Source organism: Anthonomus grandis, chromosome 3 (genome assembly GCF_022605725.1).
Source record: "Anthonomus grandis grandis chromosome 3, icAntGran1.3, whole genome shotgun sequence".
Classification (NCBI taxonomy): domain Eukaryota; kingdom Metazoa; phylum Arthropoda; class Insecta; order Coleoptera; family Curculionidae; genus Anthonomus; species Anthonomus grandis.
This window is the reverse complement of record NC_065548.1, coordinates 8895263-8914008: the sequence shown is the minus strand read 5'-3', so window position 1 is coordinate 8914008 and position 18746 is coordinate 8895263. Positions and strand designations below refer to the sequence as shown.

Here is an 18746-nt window from a genome sequence, read left to right as displayed (position 1 = left end):
TTGACATTTTTTGAGGCTACTCTGACTAATAAACTTAATTTATTTTAAAATATTATTTAAAGTAGTAAAATTTTAATCGCTTTTAGTGAGTAAAAGGCGCCAATTAAAACAAAATTTCGCGAAAAGTACCGATTACCGCCACATTTCAAAGGACTTTTATGACCTATTCAATTGCTTGCCAGTAATAAAGTCTGGGTTATTATATTGTTTTTTATTTCCTTTGCTTTTACTGGATTTGCTACTGAGCTATTGGGTTTCATATGTGGAAGTTATATAAATAAGTATTTTCGATGAGAGAGACATGAGGGAAAATTCAATATTTTCCGACCCTAAAATTCCACTCCCAAAGACTACTACATTTATGAGAAAATGTTAAAAGTACTTTTTAATAGTAAATTTTCCAAACTATATTTTATTTATTACACCCTTTTTCCATTAGTATAATAGTTTTCAAGTTACTACTACATTTTATAAACAAACATTCAATATACCCATTAAAATACCGTATAATTCTGGCCGGGATCACGCAACATTTAAAAATGACATTATTTTTTTTAATTTGCATGATTGCATAAATTCTTATTATGTATGTATGTATGTACCAGTAATTTATTATATTATGTCGAGCCATCACTTTAAAAATAAAAATTATAAATGGTGCGATATTTCCAACTTCGGACGCCAAAACCGGTTTTATGGCTGATTACGTACGTACACACGAAAAATAATTCGGTTATGACAAACGGGTTTTACTTTATTCTGTATAAAATTAGGGATTTTCATACTGTTGCATTAAAAAATGAGGTTTCATGTAAAAAAAGTTGCTTTGAAACCGGCACTTTTCACAATTTTTATGTGGAAAATCTGGATAATGTGAACTGCCTGGGAGTGATTAAAAAAGAGTCAAAATGCCCGAAGAAAATATGTAAAGTCACTATTATTAGATTGAAAATTTGATATTAAATTAATGGAGTTTTTCTCAATCACTTTGATTTTTTTTCAGCCATTTTAAGCCAATTTTTATTCTAACAAGGCAGTTTAAGTCATTTTTCCAGGCATTTGAAGCAATTATTTATACAGGGTGTCCCGTAATTAATTGGACATAGGTTAATGTAGGATACCTGACATGAAAATAAGCCGTTTGAGCTGAATACCGCTTAGTAAAATGTTATTGGTTTTTGTTCTACAGGGTGTTAAAGCTAATTTTTTACCAAACATTTATTGAAATATTTTGGAATCCACTGGACAGAATAACCTAAAATTCATTGAGTGATTAAAATGGTCATAACTTTTTTGACCTACCTGTACGCACATTTGCGAATGAAAATAATAAAACAGCATTTAATTCTAGTTAAAAAAGGTATACTTCTTTGATCTCCAAAAAGTAGACCGTTTTCGAAATAAACGCATTTTTGTATTAGGTTGCGCATAAACAAATTATTATCGGAGTTTTACACCTGTCAAGGTGAAGTATTAATAATAATAATAATAATAATAATAATAAATATTTTTTATTTGCGTAGAAGAAACAAAAAAATATAAGTTTACAAAATCCAGCAATAAATTTACGCAAATAAAAGGCCTACAAATTCAGAATTCTGCCATGGCAGATTCTGGTCTTTAACATTGTGGCCCCACACTTGATTAAAAAAAAAATGGTAATTTCAGTAACGCTCATTAACAGTAACGCTTAACTAATAACTGATTAAATACAGCTTTTTCTTTAATCATATACCTAATAAACCTACATAATACTACATAAGAGTTCTAAATTCTAAATTTGACAGTTTAACATCAAGCAAAACAATACACACTGCAAATACCCAAAAAACAGATTAAATTTTTTGTTAAATAACAAAAAATAGAAAAATTATTGCAGACAATAAATAAATAAATAAAATGATCCCAATACCAAAATTTGTAATAAATTACTTAAGCAAACAACCATTCAAAAAGTTAAAAAAAAAAGAACTTAAATTATATACCCTGCTGATTCATTAGATTTACAATCATCCTCCTACGAAAAGTATTACAAGAAATTAATAATTGGTCCGGATCCAAATTTAAAGAATTTATTTGATAAGCAAAATTGTAAGAAAATTATCGTTTAAATAACTGTGTTTTATGTCTCGGAATGAGAATAGTATTTCTTCTTAAATTTAAATGGTGTACATCATTTCTAAAAGTTATTTTTTGTTAGAGATAGGGCGGACTACGATATATTAAAATTTTATAAAAAAATGTTAAAGAATGAGCAATTCTTCGATTATGCATATTAAGCCATCCAAGTTCGTGAAGTTTATGGGAAATGCGGTTTCTCCTACGAATGTCAAATATTAGTCGAATGCAAGAGTTTTGGAGCTTTTGTAGTCTACCCCTATCCTCATAATCAAGACACCAGCCATACACTACATCACAGTAATTACATTGTGAAAGGACCAATGAATCACATAAAAGCTTCTTAATATCTTTACTTAAATAGTGTCTATGCAAATAAATTAATTTCAAAGCAAGATATGCCTTTTTAAGAATATTAGACACGTGATGTTTAAAACGATTATTATTATCTACTATAAGGCCCAAACTCTTACATTTGTCAACAACTGGAATTCTTTCGTCCCCCAATTTAATGTTTATACCATTTAAAATATTATTTACATTAGTTCGATTACCTATGAACATTATAGATGACTTCGAAGGATTTAATTTTAATAAATGCTTTGAAGAAACATCACAAATAGCTTGTAAATCTTGATTAATTTTAAACTCAGCCATTTTAAAATCTCCTGGTAAAAATGAATAATATAACTGCGTGTCGTCTGCGTAAAAATGATGGGCACAATGCTTTAATTGAAGATAAAATCTAGACGTGTAAATGATAAAAAACAAGGCTCCTAAAATACTACCCTGAGGCACACCACTTTCAACTTCCAAAGGATCAGATATGTCGTTATCTATTTTAACACGTTAAATCCTATTATTTAAATAAGAGGCAATTAAATTAATAGCAGCATCAGAAAAGCCAATATAATGAAACAAAGACTTTAAAATTGAGTGGCTAACGAAATCAAAAGCTTTAGTATAATCCAACAACACCAGAGCAGAAATCTTACCCTCATCCCTAGCCCGAATTACGTCATCAATAACGTCCGCCATAGCCGAAGTACAACTATAATTTGTTCTAAATCCAGATTGCTTAGGTGGTAAAATATCATTATTATTAAGAAAACTACGAATTTGAGAGTCTAGAATGCGTTCGAGAATTTTTGAAAACGTTGGTAAAATACTAATAGACCTAAATTGACTAAAATCAGTTGGATTATGCACTTTCGGCAATGGCAACACAAAGGCTTCTTTCCAGCATTTGGGAAAGTAGTTTTTATTAATACACTCGTTAACAATATGTAAAATAAATGGTATAATAAAAGGACAGCATAGTTGAATTAACGTAATATTAAGATTATCCACCCCGAATGCTTTAGACTTAATACGTAATATAATTGCAGAAATAGTATTATAATCAGTGGGATGAAAAGAAAACTTATTTAAGGTTGGTAATGCATTCTGATCATAAAAATTAATTAACTCATCACAATTATCAATATTTGTCACTCTTGTACTATCTATAAAATATGAATTAAAATTGTTGGTATTTACAAAAGATTTAGGAATTTGCTTCTGCTTTGATGGCAATATTTTTCTTAGCTCACGCCACTTGTCCTTGTATGTACAATTCTCAAATTTATCACTATAAAAAGCCCTTTTTTCCGCTCTAATCGCTGTTGTTGTATAGTTTCTAAGCTGTTTGTAATAATTCCATTTAGCTGGCAGTTTAGTTGTTTTAAAATCCTTTAATGCCTTATTTCTTAATTTTTGCAATAGTTTAATATTATCTGTCAGCCACGGAGAATCTTTTTTTTTTCGAACAACTATAGTTTTAATAGGAGCATGCTTGTCGAATAATTTGAGTAAATTATTGTTTAAAAAATGTATCTTATCATCTATGGATTCGAATTCATATATTAAATGAAATGGAACAGCCTCCAAATTTTCTTGAAAGTTGTTTAGGTTTATATCTTTTAAGGATCTATAAGATACAATGTGCGGTTGTACAATAGACTCCGTCACATTAAATTCACAAAAAACGCCAAAATGGTCAGAAAATGTAGAGCTTATTATGCCAGATTTCAAAATGCCAACATGATTTGTAAAAATAAGATCTATAATTGAACTAGTGTTGTTGGTCATACGAGTATGCTCGGTTATAAGTTGCTTCAAATCGAAAGTTTCACACAAAGAAATAAGCTGAGTTGCATGACTGTAATTTAATTTAGATATATCAATGTTAAAATCACCTAGACACGATATATTATTTAAATTAATAAGTAAATCTTTAATTTGGCTAAAACTCGTGTTCTTGTTGTGTTATTTTCGTTTAAAAATGCCGCGTCACAATGATTTTTCTAATGCTCAGATGCGGGATATGGTATGTGTATATGCTCAAAAAAAATTTCGTAGTCGAAGAGCAGCGCAGCGTTCTTTAGATCTGTATCCGGATAGAAGGCAGCCAAATCATCAAACATTTAAAGCGTTGTACGATAGATTAGGCGAAACGGGCTCATTTCGTTCAAAAAACGTAAATGCGGAAAGACCAAGGATAATTGGAGCAGATATGGAAGATGAAATTTTGGTTCGTGTTATCGAAAATCCTGAAACCAGCACAAGACGTATTGAGGCAGCCACTGGTGTAAGGAAATCTTCGGTGTCCAAAATTATACGCCAAGAAAAACTGTATCCGTATCATTTCACTCCAGTTCAAAATCTTCTTCCTCAAGACTTTCCTGCAAGACTCCAATTCAGTCAATGTTTAAGAGAGCGCCAATTGAATGATCCATTTTTTTGTAATAAAATTTTATTTACGGATGAAGCCACGTTCACAAGGAGAGGTGTTTTTAATTGGCGTAACAATCATATCTATTCGATGGAAAATCCTCATGCTTTCCAAGAACACCATTTTCAACATGAGTTTTCAATAAATATTTGGTGTGGTATCTTTGGGGATTGTATTGTGAGACCGTTTGAATTGCCAGCTAAGCTTAATGAAGAACGTTATCTAAATTTCTTGAGGAATGATCTACCCATTCTCCTAGAAGATGTGCCCCTAAATTTAAGACGTGACAGTTGGTATATGCACGATGGTGCACCGGCACATTATTCACTGCAAGTCAGAAATTACTTGGACGAAATTTATCCTCATAAATGGATTGGTAGAGGTAGTGAATATCCGTGGCCTGCGCGTAGTCCCGATCTTAATTTTTATTTCTGGGGCTACTTGAAATCACTTGGGTATAAAAATAAAATAAATAACCGTCACGAATTGTGGCAAAAGATTGTGGAAGGAGTCAATACCATCAGGGCCCAAGAAGAATCATTGTTTGGAGTCAGGCAAAATTGAAATAAAAGAATTAGACAATGTGTCCTAGTGGATGGTGAACATTTTGAACAATTATTATAATCAACAGCCTTTTCTAATTTTATCGTTGTTAATTAAATTTTAGATTAAGTGTTCATACGCAACCTGATAAAAAAAAGGCGTTTATATCGAAAACGGTCTACTTTTTGGAGATCAGAGAAGTATATCTTTTTTGACTAGATTAAATGATGTTTTATTATTTTTACTCGCAAATGTACGTACAGGGAGGTCAAAAAAGTTATGACCTTTTTAATCACTCAATGTTATTATATTGATATCATATTCGTGTTCCTCATCCCAAATAATAAGAGTACGCCAAATTTTAGGTTAATCTGTCCAGTGGATTCCAAAATATTTCAATAAATGTTTGGTAAAAAATTAGTTTTAACACCCTGTAGAACGAAAATAACATTTTGCTAAGCTCAAACGGTTTATTTTCATGTCAGGTATCCTACATTAACCTATATATGTCCAATTAATGACGGGACACCCTGTATATTCAGTAATTCCAGATTTTATGAATCAGCTTTAGACTAATTTTGTATTCTCAAGTATTTGAACTAAATCTGCAAACCCTCCAAGCGTTTGCATTAACTTTTTAGATTAATTTTTTTTGTTTGGTGAGCATTTTAACTTATTAATATTGTTTTTTATTTATTCCAGATATTTGTATTAGGTTTTGAATACGTCCAGGCAGTTGTGAGTTTCCTTAATGTCTCTTGACTTCAAAAAATAAAATAAAAAATAAATATTTATTAGTTTTTATTTCTCTCAATTTTTGTCATTTTTAGGCATTTGGATTAAGTTTTATTTTTTCCTATTTTGCAAGCATGATAAGCCATTTTCAATTTTTTCCAGGTAATTTTTTTTTTGTTTTTTCAAGCATTTCTCTTTAGTTTGGACTTTTTCCAGGTTGACCCATAAGAAAAATAACCCTAAACAATTTTTTTTACACACACAGGATTGGAGATTTCTAGCAATTTGGAATTCTTTTCAAGGGATCAAAGATTTACTTTTTGCGATTTAGTACTTCTAACTTATTTCTGTTATTTTTTTTTGGGTGAAAAGAATTGAAAAAAAAACCAAAAACAGATAAATTGGTGAAATAATAAGAATATTATGTAAGAAAATTGAGAAAACTGACAAATATTTAGTAAGAGATAAATAAAACTTAAAATAAAGGTCGTAAAGCGATGATTTTGGTGTTTTTTATTTTTTTTCGACAAAAAAAGATTTTTTTTTCTTAATTTAGAACCAAGGTATTTTTATCTTTTTATGACTTTAAGACTAGAAAAAATCCAGGATTATTGGATTCCTTCTTAATTTCTAGCTTTTTAATAATAAAGAAATTTTCCTTAATATTCTCCACTTTGCCTACAGTCACAACAACATCTGGTTACTTAATACTTAGGTCAGCTTCTCTAATTAAATTTGAAATAGCAAAATCCAAAAAACTAATAAATATTGAATAAAACGATAATAAAACTGAAAAATAAAGCTTTGGCAGTTTTGGGTTTTGAATCTCCTTTGCAAACTTCTTCAGACAGTTGTAAATTTCCTTAATGTCTCTTAACTTCAAGAAATATAACGGAAATATTTATTAGTTTTCATTTCTCTCGGAAAGTCCAACTATTTTTTTTTAATTTTTACCATGTTTAGGCATTTGGATTAAGTTTTATTTTTTCCTATTTTGCAAGCATGATAAGCCATTTTCAATTTTTTCCAGGTAATTATTTTTTTGTTTTTTCAAGCATTTCTCTTTAGTTTGGACTTTTTCCAGGTTGACCCATAAGAAAAATAACCCTAAACAATTTTTTTTACACACACAGGATTGGAGATTTCTAGCAATTTGGAATTCTTTTCAAATGATCAAAGATTTACTTTTTGCGATTTAGTACTTCTAACTTATTTCTGTTGCTTTCTTTTGGATAAAAAAAAAATTAAAAAAAAACAAAAACAGATAAATTGGTAAAATAATAAGAACATTATATAAGAAAATTGAGAAAACTGACAAGTATTTAGTATGAGATAAATAAAACTTAAAATAAAGGTTGTAAAGCAATGATTTTGGTGTCTTTTTTTCGATAAAACCATTTTTTTTCTTAATTTAGAACCAAGAGATTTTCGTTTTTTTAAGACTAGAAAAAATCCAAGAGTATTGGATTCCTTCTTAATTTCTAGCTTTTTAATAATAAAGAAACTGCAAATCTTCATTAATATTCCCCACTTTGGCTACAGTCTAACAACATCTGGTTACTTAATACTTAGGTCAGCTTCTCTAATTAAATATGAAATAACAAAATCCAAAAAGCTAACAAATATTGACTAAAACGAAACAAAAAATAGCTTTGGCAGTTTGGGTTTTGAATCTCTATTGCAAACTTTTTAACCTTTTTATAACCTATCAAGCTTTACTAATACTAAGGGTAGCTTCTTCAAGTGACGTAGTTCTTTAAGAAGCTTCCGTGCTGTTTGACATTTCTATGCTCTTCTTCGCTGCTTCACAAAAAAATATTAAAAATAAATAGCAAAAACGAAATAATGTGCTAAAATAACATTAAGATTAAATAGGAAAATTATAAAAACTAACAAATGTTAAGTAAGTCTTGGAATAAATTTCGTAAAGTAATATTTTGGCTCGTTTGAGATTTGTTTTCTTTAATAGCTTTTAGGAATATCAAAAAATATCCAAGATTATTAAATAACTTTTCAAGTTATGGCACTTTTTTTATTCCCACCACCATCACAATAGTTTCATTGATTTTTAGGGTTAGCTCTCCAGTTTCATCCCTTGAAGCACTTCCTTAATAAGTTAAAAAACAGAAAAATACAGTCAATGTAGAAAGATATTTGGAAAACTAATTAAGAAAGCTCAAAAGACTTAGAAAAAGTGAGTAAGAGTTTAATACAATTGAGAAGAAATCGCATAAAACGATAATTTTATTAATACATTAACTAAAAAGTTCTAAATAAGTGACTGTTTTTTTTTGGCTTGGGCTTGTATCCGGTTCCTAAGAATTGCCTTTTTAACTGATGATACGTATATACAATAAAAAGATTTGTGACAGTTAGTCGTACTTAATACATTTGACCATTTGCGTCTGCGATATTCTGATTCCAGTGTGACTGACTACGGATTTCGCCTTTTCCATTTAATGAAGAAAAACCATCCTCACTTTAGTTTTAAGATTAGAGTCCAAGAAGTTCATGACAGGCTCCTGGCTAGATTTGGAAGTTTAATTGGGGTTTGACTTTCCAGACACTTCCAGACAGGTTGGGATCCTTCTTCTTTTTTTCTAAATATTTATTGAAGCCCTTACAAGCAGTTGAATTATCTATTTATATTTCTTTTTGATATTTGAAGTCATTTTTAAGTTTTCTAAAATAGTTCAAGTAATTTTGAACCTTTTCAGGCAGTTTCCGAAGGCATTTCGAATCCCTTCAAAGCAGTTGAGTTGAATTTTCTCTTTGTGTATTTTAGGCGGCTTTTGATCACTTATAGACAACTACACGAATTTTTAATGTTTCCAAGACTTTATACAAATATTTGATTTTTTTGAAATTCTTACTTCTTTAAGAAGTTATGTTTTTATTTAAATTTCTTCCATTTTGCATTTTGAGAACATCGGGTTTTTAGCACGAAAAAGTCGCCTTGAAATAAGCACTTTCCATACCTTTCAATTATTATAATTTTTATGTGAAAAATATGGAAAATTTCAACTGCCTAGTAGTAATTAAAATTGAATTAAAAAGCCTAGGAGTGTACAACAATAACTTTGAGTTCCTCGAAAAACCTAAATATCTCTGTGAAATCAAGTAATTTTTTTAATATCTAGAAAGAAATTAAAAATCATTTAAAATAACAAATGACTCATAAGAATAAAAAGTAAAAAAATAAGGAAATTAAATATTAATAATATTTTTTAAATTTGATTGTAAAATGGGGAATTTTTTGAGGAAGCCCCTTTTCAAATTTAAGGTGAAGTCAATGACAAAAATCAAAAAAATTAACTTTGGATCATTCTGTAGTATTTATCAATTAAAAACTAAGTCAAAGTTTAGTCGAAATATCTAGGAAAAACGAAAGATTACGTGGAACTCCCTGGATCAAATTTAATTTAAATTAATCAAATTAATAAATTGATCAAAATTAATTTAACTGGATTGAAGTGTATAAAAAATGGTAAAATTTACTAAAAAAATGCTGCATTTTTGCACAACTTACCTGGAAGTGATGAAAAATTGCTCAAATTTTTTTTTTAAACAACCAGTTTTTGGTTAAAAAAAAAAAAAAATTTCTGGCATTAATTGAAAATCAAAACAAAATGAGTAAAAAATCCAAAGTTTAATCTAAATGTCTTGAAAAATAAAAAAAAATAACGGGCTTGATTAGGCTTAAAATACTGGAAAGAAATTTAAATAAAAATTCAACTATTTTTAAGGACCTTGAAATGTTTTAAAACGGCTTAAAAAAATTAGTCTATTTACCTAGAAAAAATGTCATGAAAAATTACCTAGAGAAGGATCAGAATTACTTAAATTACTTTAAAGAGCGTCAAATAGATCAAAATACCTGAAAATATTGAAATAGAAAATTCCATTGCTTAAAAGTGATCAAAAATCTAGTTTTGATATGTGTAAAAAAAATTCCTTAGCTGCATTAGGTGTATCAAAAATGCCTGGAAAAAAATCTAAATAATTGAGGAAAACTCCATTATATTCCTAGAACGTATCAAATTCCCTTGATAAATCACACTATGTAGACTGAAAAACTTTTTTTAACACTTTTTTTTTTGGTTAAACCCTTTTTTGATATATATATTTTTATAATGAAAGCGATAATACTAATTAAGGAAACGATATGGATTTTCTGATAATACCAAGTTTCCTTCACCATAAATTCAGATCTTCATTTCTGCTGATAATCAATGAACATGTAATACGTCTCAACCGCACGTGATACGAGTTTAAGACGTATATACAACAGTAATTAAGCTTATTAATGAATGATTTTCCCTCATTAATGGATGCATCAATAGGAAGCGATATTATAGTGTAATTGCCGTATCATGTTATACTATCATATCAATTATTTGAAATTTAAGCTTACAGTATCGAATTTAGTTGTAATCAATATTGATTTACACCTATTTGGGTAATATGTTATCTTTTTTTTTGGTTTGACAGGTTTATTATAAATTATAAGATATGTACACAAAAAGTTATCGTTAAATTATTTGTGTATGTTTACTTAGACGTTTCAGCAAATTTATGGGCATTTTCATGATGCAATAAAATTCAATAAAATACTTCTTGGTTGCATTTTGGACTGTAACTCGGAAACTATCACTTTTATGGAAAAAATTATGATAACCAAAGTAAGACTGGAAAATTTCCCATCAAAAACTTTTCTAGAAGTTTTCTTGTAAACATGATAGTTTTTGAGGAAATTCAGAGTTAATAAAAAGGTTGTTATAATTTAAGTTGTATCTGTTACTTTAATGCAAAAAAAACATCATTTTATTTAAGGGTCAAAGATACTCTTTTTTCCTCAATATTTTTAGTCGTAAATTTGTTTCTAATCTGTAATTATTCATTAGACTATTCGCAGTAAATAAGACATTATTAAAGGCCAATATTATTCAATTATATTCGCTTATTTCACGAGTCATTTACAAAATTGATAATTTTGCTTGGAGTATTACGATATCCGGTTTAAAATTATCGCATCATTTTTCCATCCTAATTTCAGTCTAATCAGTATATGTGGCAAGTAATTATATTTTTACGTTGTAGACAGTTTTATAATTTTTTTCGTTTTTTTTTTCAATAATATAATATAATAAATAATAGATGAGTAAATTCCATATGAAAAAGTGATCTTGGAGGTATTTTCTGATAAATGTAATAGTTTACAAGAAAATCTGTTGAAGTTTAGGATGCGGAGTTGAGTTTGCTCAGTAAAGTCACTTTTTGACCTGTAATTATGAAATAATTAATTTAATTAAAAAACTGTATGAACTTAAATTGTAGACTGGAAACTTTCCTATCAAAAAATACTGTCGGTATTTTCTGACCACTGACAGTTTACGAGAAAATGGGTGTTGAATTTCAGGATTAGACAAAATGAAGTTTGCTCAGTGAAGTCATTTTTTTGGCCGGTAATTAGGAAATAATTAATTTAATGGAAAAAGTGTATGATCTAGAATTGTAGACTGGAGGAAAATTCCATATCAAAAAGTACTCTTGCAAGGTTCTTTTAAATATAAGAGTTTTTAAGAAAATTGATTGTTAAATTCAGAGCAGTAGGACAAGGTTTTAGTTCGAAACTATCACTTTCTAGAGTTCTAGGTACTCCTAGGATAAATCTTTTTTTTAATCAATATATAATTTATTTAAATAAACAGCATAACTTATGTAGCAGGAAAAGTAGTTTTTTACCAGAGATTTTTACCAATTTCTCAACATATACAGTAGTGGCAAAAAGTAGATAGACAAATTATTATTTTCATATAATTGTTTAAAGATTTACTCACAGGTCCCCTAGATTTTAAATTATTGTTATTTGTAAGGCGGTCTATTAAAAGATACCAATAAATTTCAGTTAAATATTTTGCTTGCTATCAGATAAAGCAATAATATAAATATAGCTGGTCAAAAGTAGATAGACAAAAACAATTTTGGAATAATTTTTTTGTCTAGATATTTATAAAATAAAATTAGTATAGTATTGCTTCTCAACTCAAGGTGCAACATGCCACGCGGAATTAGATTCCCTCTTGATTTAAGACAACGCATTATTAATGCATATCGCGCGGGTGATCGTCAAATTGATATTGCTCGTAGATTTGATGTTAAAAGAAAAGCTGTTTGGGCAATTATCAAAAGATATAAAAGGACAGGATCATTAGAGCCAAAACATAAATCTAGTCGACCAAAAAAAATGGACATTAGAGCTGTACGCAAATTAAAACAAATTAGCCAGGATAACCCTTTCATGACTTCTCGTCAAATTCAGATAGAATTACAGGCTCTAGGGATTTGTAAAGTGTCCTCAAAGACTGTAAGACGAAGGTTGGTAGAAGAGAATCTATTTGCACGTAGGCCAGCAAAAAAACCATTGCTTTCAAAAAAGCATCCCTTAGCCCGATTGGAATTTGCCCGTCAGCATATACACTGGACAAAGCATGAATGGAAACGTGTTTGCTGGAGCGACGAATCGAAGTTTAATTTGTTTAATTTCGATGGAATTCAATATGTTAGACGTCCTTCTGACCAGCGTTTGAATCCCAAGTACACAAAACCCACAGTTAAGCATGGAGGTGGATCAGTGATGGTTTGGGGTTGCTTCTCAGGTTATGGAATGGGCCCGTTACATCGCATAGAGGGCATAATGGACAGGTTTATGTACAGGGATATTCTCAGAGATGTTATGTTGCCCTATGTCGAAGACAATTTACCACTGAGATTCTAATTCCACCAAGATAATGACCCGAAGCATTCCTCCAAAATTATGAAGCAATTTTTCGAAGAAGAAAAAATACCAGTTTTAAAATGGCCATCGCAGTCACCCGATCTTAATCCCATCGAAAATTTATGGGAAATTGTAGATCGTGATATTAGGGATACAAACTATTTAAATCTTAGAACATTGAAAGGCCTTTCAATGTTCTAAGATTTAAATATAGGTGAATTATTCGAACGGTTGCAACAGAAATGGAAAAATATTGGTTTTAAATTCATAGATAATCTTATTGAATCAATGCCACGTAGATGTCAGGCTGTAATAGACAATAATGGGTATTTTACAAAATACTAATATTGTAGATGGTTTAATTTGTAATTAAAAAATACTTCGAAAAAAAAAGGGTATTGGTTATTTTTTAAATTTGTCTATCTACTTTTGTCCAGCGTATATTTAGTTATTTCTTATTATTTACCAAATTAGGTGATTGTTTCTAAAGAATGTTTTATTATTTTTATACATGTTTATGTTGCCCATAATATACTTATATATCTTTATTTTTAGAATTTTTATTTCTTTTGATTTTTTTAAAAAACCATTTGTCTATCTACTTTTGGCCATTACTGTATATACAGAGAGCGATCACTGCCAATGTCCTCACCATTGGAACGAAAAAGTTTGTGTTTTTGAAATCTTTTAAGGAAATTCAAAAAATCTGATATATTCCAATAAGGTCTTCTGAGTAATTAAAAAAAATATTTTTTTTAATTAATTTTTTTTTGTATTTCAAACTTTTCATAAGTCAATTTTCTCTATTCCTTAAGACTTAAATATTTAAATTATATTTTATTTTTTACGAGTTTAACATCTATATACGTACAGGTCCTCGCCATTGGTATGACAAAAAAAAATTGATTTTTTTGATACATAGTGAGAACTATATATTAACATACACCCTAAACACAACCAAACTTATATGGCATTATCTAGTATTAATATGACAAATTCAAATAATATGATTTTAAATTTATGCAACATAATGCACCTCCACATACGGTGAACCAGATCCACCACAAGAAGTGGCCTTCTTGTTCACCAGATCTAAGTTTTGACATTTTTGTTTGTTTGACAATTGTTGACAATTGTATCTAGAATTATAAGTCCAACCCTTAAAATGTATAAATTTATTTTTTTTGTGAATTCTATGTTTTCTTGAAAAATGAAATTTAACTTGTAAATTTGCTCTTTTGCCATCAAAATATTATTGCCTGTAAAATAACACATATTTTAAGTGTTTTCCCATAATTTTAAGTACGATTTTCAGAAAAATTGCTAAACTATACCTTTAGCTTTTTTTCTTTTGCTTATTTTACTTTGTCTAGGTTTAGTTTTTTATATAGGTATTAGGCAGTAGTTTTTATAAATGGTCCTAAGCACATTTTTAATCTAATAACAATTAGGTATTTTGTGTTTTAAAAAGAGAATAAATAAATAATTTATTACTATAAAAAAAATGTATTATTCATTATCGTAAAATGACATTATAAACTCCTGGACAAAATTATCGCACCACTTGATTTTTAGAGATTTTTTTTTAATAAAGATAAAAAAAATAAGCAAACTTATAAACATTGTTAACTATGCATTATTAATTAACAAAAACAATTATATTCTATTTAACAAAACGAGATTTAAGTAACTAAATTCAATACAAGGAAAAGCATCGATTTTCACTAACTTCAATTTTGATACAAAAATAAAACAATAGACCCATAATGAATTCTTAATAACGTGTATTGCCACCTCTAGCTGCAATGACCGCTTGAAGTCTTCGCAGCATTCCTCGTATCAAATTATGAAAACTTTCCTGCGGATGTATTCTCACTCCTCACGAGCAGCATGTTCCATGATAAAGCATAAACATAGTTTTTGTCCAGTTCTGCTTTTTATACGAGAAAAGATATTATAACTGTTTTAACTGATATTTATTTTTATTTAAATTTTCTTGACAAAATAATTAGTGGTGCGATAATTTTGTCCAGGAGTTTATATATAGGAATATTTCCTTACATCTTACTTTAGAAACCAGACGCTTTTTTGCCATAATTTTATTTATTTATTTATTTATCAACGGAATCCATTTACATTGTAATTATAAAAATATGTAATAAGAAAGATACTTTTCACTAAACTTAGAAGTAATAAGTTTAGAAAAAAGTATCACACTTATAATCACAATTATTCAAAATAAAAACTCACAGTAAGCAAAGTTAATCATTTAACATAGCCACGTAATAAGGCCCTGATTGAAGAAAAAACAATTTACAAAATTTTATTTAGTTTTTGCTTAAAAGTACTAAATTTAGAGTCAAACAGACTTATTTTTCTAAAGTAATTTTAAGTGTGGTTTTCCGGAAAGTTGGTTTGAGTTTTTAATTCCAGGTATGATTAAAGTGTCAGAATTCATTTTTTTTTGAAAATTCACTACTTTGCAATAGAGTTTCTGGTAAACTGATACACATTTTAAGCTTTTAAGCCTATAATTTGAGGTACGATTTTCTGAAAAGTTGGTAAATTTAATTTTTATAAAAAACTCATTTTTTTTTACTTGTTCTAGTTATAAGAAAATTGTAATAATTTTTATTTATTTATTTAATTGGCATGGTTTGAAAAAACTGCCCTTTACTCCTCAATACGCCATGGAAATAGAATCAGAAATGAAAATCAAATTTTTACAGTCGTCCAGATAAGTTCTGCCTGCAATATATTTTTTTCCATATCTAAGGATTAAATCTGATTCTAAACTCCTAAAATAAAGTTAAGAAAAATATTATAATTATATATAGAAAAAAGGGGCGTAGATTTCATTTTTTGGTAGCATAAAATGTAAATGTTTATAAAATAATAAATAATTAAGAAAATCACAGTAATTGTTAAAAATTTCGTTACGCCTTCAAAGTTGGTTTATGAGTAATATATCTCAGAGATACACGTTTTTTCAAGGGATGTAAGACTGTAAGCCACCCCTAAGTAGTTTAAAAAATCATAGTATTTCCTAATAATTCTGCTACACCTTTAAACTTGGTGTGTAATTAAAAGATAATAAAATAAAATACACCTTACTTATATACTACATGAACTTCTCTGAGCGACTGTAAAAATTTGATTTTCGTTTTTGATTCTGTTGTATTTTATTTTTTGAAAATGCTGGGTCATCCCATATAAACCCAAAAACTCACGTTAATTTAATCAAACGAGAATGTCAGCCGATTGAGGAAATGCTGAAATTTAAATTAAGAGAAAAACTATAATTGTATATAGAGAAAAGGGGCGTAGATTTAATTTTTTTTGCAGCATAAAATGTAAATGTTTATCACAGTAATTTGTAAAAATTTTAATACACCTTCAAACTCGGTTTATAAATAAAAGTATATAAAATACACAAGTTAGAAATAAAATCAGAAACAAAAATCAAATTGTTACAGTGGTCCAGATAAGTTCTGATTAAATCTGATTTTAAACTCCTAAAATAAAGTTAAAAAAAAAACTATAATTACATAGAGAAAAGGGGCGTTACATAGCCACGTAAAAGTACTAATAAGGCCCTGATTGAAGAGAGGACAATTTACGAAATTTTATTTAGTTTTTGCTTAAAAGTACTAAATTTATTTAGAGTCAAACAGATTTATTTCCTTAAATTAATTTTAAGTGTGGTTTTCAGAAAAGTTGCGTTCTATAAATCTATAATTCCAGGTACGATTAAAGTGTCTTAATGTCAAAATTCATTTTTTTTTGGAAATTCACTACTCTGCAAAAAATCATAGTAATTGTAATTTTGTTACACCTTCATATTGGGCTTGTAAATAAAAAATTATAATATACGCCTTACTTAAGTACTTATCAGGGCAACTGTAAAAATTTGATTTTCATTTCTGATTCTGTTGCTAAATTCCATGAAATTTTTTTCAAATTTTATTTTATTTTTCGAATATACTGGGTGATCCCATATAAGTTTGGTTGTGTTTATACCACTACTTTTTTTTAAAGACTTACCTAAAACCCCGCTTTAACCATGACCATGAAATACACCAAAACCAATAAAATTCCATGCATTACAAGCAAAATCACGCCGACATCGTCATTTAAAAAACGAAACCGAAAAACTCACGTTAATTTAATCAAACGAGAATCTCGACCGATTGATGAAATGCCGAAATTTCCGCGGAAAAATAACAAACGCACAAAAACGTAAACGGGGACACCCGGTGACGTCGCGAGGACCAAACTGAGGACGGGCGTCGTGACGCTCAGCTCGTAACGGCGTCGCGGCGAGTACTGGCAACTCTGTCGCGATTATTCCGCGAACTTTGATGGTCGCGATGGCGCGCTCTGGAATGTGCGAAATTTATGGTTCGATGTAAATATTTAATCCTTTTTTTTTGAGATAGGTGGTAATTATTTGAGGAATTTGTTCGGAAATGTTCTGAGGACTTTGAGGGGTTTATATTTGAGGAGCAGACTTTCTAGATTCATTTTGTCCATTTTTTGTAATTTTGGCAAATAAGTAAAAACTGCTACGTGTCTGGCAAGAAATTTATCGAAAATATGATATACCCAAAAAATTGATCAAAAATTATGCAAATTATGTACTTATATGCAGACAATCTGGTATTGATTATATCCTCAAAAACTGTAGGACATACTGCATTTAGTTTCTCAACCTTGGACAAATTGCATTTTGTTTGTCTATACAAAGCGGCACGAATAAGTGAGGAGCAGACTTGCAAAATGCGGTTTGTCCAAACTTGTAAATTTTCAGGAAACATCAAAAACTGGTGCTACGAATCGATCTTACTTACCGAGTTAGGACTTTTACCAAAAAATTTCCATTTTCTTTAAGCAGTATTTTTATTTTTTTAAAAACTCAAATGAAATTAACATCTTCCGTATCGTTACAGTCACAGTCCTCACTTTCTTCAACATTGGTTTTAACCTCACACTAGCCTTCTAAAATTGGAACTAACCATTCCAATTCTGGATCCTGATTCCAGTTTTCTCCAGATAATGATGCTAATAATTTTTTTAAACTATCTACTTTTTTCCCTTTATTTTATGACCCAAACCTAATTCTTGTAATTCTATTTGATCGAACCTTGCTCGTGGTTTTAGGAGTGATTGAAACTTTTTTGTCTCATCTGAATTGCGATATAGTAACTCAGTTTTCAGCAAAATATTATGGGTGGAACTTTTTTTCTTTAACAAAAGTCTTCGACAAGAATGAATGCCAGTCACTTTTTTCAGATGCAGCAAAAGTTTTTTTATGTCAAGTAAATGCCAGTCAATTCCAAGTTTTTGTACACCACCCACTTTGGTGTAGATATCCCAATATTGATCTGGAGTTTTTATAATACTATGAGACCTTAAGCTTTTTTCAATGCGTCCAAAGATACGATCGGCGGGGAGATAAGAGTGACTTCTAATTGGAAATATAATTTCTATGTCCCTAATCTGCTCACATGAAAACGTTTGAAGCCAAAATATTAAAGCATGTTGACAGCTGTTAGGCGTAAAATGCCTCCTGAATAGGGACCTTGGGTAATACCTGAACTTGTTGCAGATCAAAGCAATATGAAATGGTATTGGGATCTTTAACCTTCATTAATTTATGAAATTGTGATGCACGGAATTTATGCACTTTTAGTTCAGTAGATACCTTTTGTTTTTGTGTAGCAATTTGAGACATACCAGTTTTGGTTTGTGTTCTAACGCAGTAGCTACAGACATCAGTAGCGGGACTACCGAATCCTA

The 18746-nt window shown here is 29.3% G+C and overlaps 1 protein-coding gene across 1 annotated transcript in view; it reads right to left on the bottom strand.

The window, feature by feature from the left end:
- LOC126733928 (chondroitin sulfate N-acetylgalactosaminyltransferase 2) overlaps positions 1-17288 on the bottom strand; it is a 259068-nt gene extending 241780 nt beyond the window's left edge. Inside the window, exon 1 of the mRNA XM_050437413.1 lies at positions 16992-17288. The gene's annotated coding sequence lies outside the window, so the exon portion shown is untranslated. The remainder of the gene's footprint in view (positions 1-16991) is intronic.
- Between the last annotated feature and the right edge of the window lie 1458 nt (positions 17289-18746).